Consider the following 3437-nt stretch of genomic DNA (forward strand, 5'->3'; position numbering starts at 1 on the left):
GACTTCCTCTGTCCTCAGTAAATCTATATACTATTTACACTGCTGCAGCTCACTGTGTCCCCCTCCCCATCCCAAAGCCTCCTCTCCTGATTAAATTGTCTCCTAACTGCCTTATCCATGATTTGAACCTTCTCCTCCAATCTATATCTCATGTCTGTCAGAATAATCTCACTCTTTCTCCAGAACTTTCAGGGTTTTTCCCTTAAGTAGAATAAGATGTCTATTTCTCAGGCTGGCAATTAGGAAAACCAGAGTGATGACAAGTGCTTTAGAAATATAAATGAGGGAAAAACAAATTCAGAGTGGGGAGGGAAAGGAAGTTATTGTAATCACAAGATGTCTTGAATGGCAGGGTCACTAGAAATAGGAAGAAGAACAGCATAAGGCTAACTTGCTCTAGTGACAAGTTAGTGTATAACTCCTTATAAATAAAATGAGAATTGCTGGCCTTTTTATGATCATTTGAAAACAAGCATAATTTTGTGGTGTAGGCAAAAAATGTTAGGGGATACATCAGTAAGAAGACATTTAATGTTGTCTTGAGTTCAGGTCATTAAGACATTAGCAGAGTAAGAGGCAAGTTAACTCAATCTCAGTTAAATTTGATCCTGGTGTGACAATGTTGGATAAGCGCTGGACTGCTAACTGCAAGGTAGGTGGTTCAAAGTCACCTGCTCCTCCTTGGAAATCCTATACAAAGTCACCGTGAGTCAGAATTTTGACAGATCTTAACAACAGCAACAAACTTAATCAAAGACATCATTAAAATCTGATGTCTAGATCAACTATAATTATTAAAATTTGAGGACTCAAAAATATCTCCTAAAATGGACAGTAAGTGGACTCAGAAAAGAGAAAATGTTTTAGTAGCATTTGAAATGTATTTTAATATGTGTACCTCTAAATGGAAATGTTTGTGTGTATGCTTTAAATATAAGAAAATCTATCAATAGTACCAGTGAAGTCCTGGTACTGCACTGATGGATAAGCACTGGACTGCTAACAACAACATCAGCGGTATGAATACAGCATTCACTCCGCAGACCCGTATACTGGGTGTCTGGTAGCGTAGTGGTTACGAATCGGGCTGCGAACCTTAAGGTCAGCGGTTCAAAATTACCAGCTGCTCCGGGAGAAAAATGAGGCTTTCTAATCCCATAATGATTTGCACCCTCGGAAACCCTGTACAGGGTCGCTATGGGTCGGAACTGACTCGACGGCACTTAACAACAACATAAGTAAAAAATGATTCACTGGCACTTTACAACAACAATCAGTTGCCTGTAAGCCAATTCTGACTTAAAGTGACCACATGTGTGTCAGAGTAGAACTGTGCTCCGCAGAGGTTTCAGTGAGGGGTTTTCTGAAGAACATCAGCAGGCCTTTCTTCTAAGAGAAAAATAGAGAAACTTCGGGAGGCTGATAAAACAAGGTTTGAAACAAGCCTAAATCATCATCTTCAAGAAGTATTCAAAAATAGTAAAGCTAAAAACTCTATCTTTTCCCTTTAACACCAAATACTCTCTTAGTAGGACTACAGGCTCTGTGATTAATTTTGTGTAGGCCCTTGGGTAAATCACTTCCTATGTGATTGGTCTTTTTCTGAACCATCTCCCTTACAAACCTCTATGAAGTGACTATTAGTCCAAACAAACGGTTCAAAACTCTAATTACCACTCAAACTAGCATCAAAACCAAATATGAGGGGGCTTCAAAAACTTCATGGAAATTAGAATTAAATGATAATGGAATTTTTCCACAAGCATTTTGAAGCCCCCTCATATGAATGCTGAGTCTCTTCATTCCTGAGCACTGATTTACCTCTGGATATACATCTCCAATTATCAGAGAAAATAACTATAAATGGTAAGCTCACTAATAAATGTATAAATAAAGTCTTCAGTTCTTACCTATTGAGTCTGTCTTTTTGATTTACATCCCATTTAATTGGATGTAATGGGGAGTTGAAAATGTTTCACATCTTTATTCTAATATCATGCTCCCATAAATACAATTTCATGATTTCATGAACTGGTTTTATAACAGTATATGGCACTGAATAGTATGTCCTGAGAGAATCCTTCCCTGGAGAACTTATGCTCAATTAATACAGACTTTCCTGTGTGACGATAAGAAAGCTCAATTACACAAGCTGCAGTACTACTTCTTAGGATTTCTACAGGGAATAAATACCTCTTCACATAAGAGACACAAATCAACCATAATATCATATACCCTGGGTGGTGGCACAAATGGTTCAGCACTCAACTACTAGCCAACAGGTTGGCAGTTTGAACCTAACCGGTGGCACCTCCAAAGACAGAAATGGCTATCTGAATCCACAAGCTCATAGACTTGAAAACTCTATGGAGCAGTTCCCACATGGGTTCACCTTGAATCAGAATTGGCTCAACAGAAATTGACAATAACATCTCTCAATAGGACATGACAGCACAGGCTAAATAAATATTGTTGTTGTTGTTAAGTGCCATCGAGTCAGTTCCGACCCATAGCGACACTGTACAGGGTTTCCGAGGGTGTAAATCTTTACGGGAGTAAAAAGCCTCATCTTTCTCCTGCGGAGCAGCTGGTAGTTTCGAACCACTGACCTTAAGGTTCACAGCCCGATTCGTAACCACTACGCTACCAGAGCTCCTTAAAAATTAGTAAATTGAAAAAGAAGAGAGAGGGGAGGAGCAGGGGAAGTGAGGATGTGAGCAAAGACAGACAACACAGAGTTGTGTGGAAAGCACAGTTTGTGCAATGGTGAGATGTATCTTCGGGCAAATAATTAATGTCTCTTTGCAGAAAGTCTAGATGCTCCTCTAGAACTTTAGCTCTTCTCTAATTAAAAATATACCAACTGAAAAATCTCACAGTTGTGGAATACCTCAGGACTAAGAAAGGTCATAAATAAATGGCTTTGAGGACTTTGCCCAACTTAGAAGTTGGGTGCTGTATCCAGGAATGATAGGGATTCAAATAGACACAAACCTTGCTAGGTAAGAGTGTTCTTTGTACTGACCATCTTCTCATGAAACAGGCTGAAAGTCTGACCATAAATAACCTTGTTAAAAATCCTAGATGAGTGGTCAACCCCATTTGTCCTGCTTAACAGCCCACTGGGAGGATGAAGTCTTCATTATAAAGCTGTCCACTGGAAATCTTAGAATGGGGAGTGGAAAATGTGACACACAGAGATGATCATGATCTTGAATTTCTCGTGAACTATGAAGAAAAGTAACAGAGTAAGTCCCATCAGTGGGCATTTCAACCAGTAAGGATTTTTTTATTTTAGTGAGTAAGAGGTTGCATTTCAGCAAGCAATGTAAAAGGGGGGAGAATTCCTAATCTGTCTGAGATGGTGGTATCATTGATAATTCTAGACTTTGATTTGTTCCTACGATGGTGCCATTTAAAAACACACACATAAAAAA

The sequence above is a fragment of the Chrysochloris asiatica genome, unplaced genomic scaffold (assembly GCF_000296735.1).
Source record: "Chrysochloris asiatica unplaced genomic scaffold, ChrAsi1.0 scaffold00219, whole genome shotgun sequence".
Taxonomy (NCBI): domain Eukaryota; kingdom Metazoa; phylum Chordata; class Mammalia; order Afrosoricida; family Chrysochloridae; genus Chrysochloris; species Chrysochloris asiatica.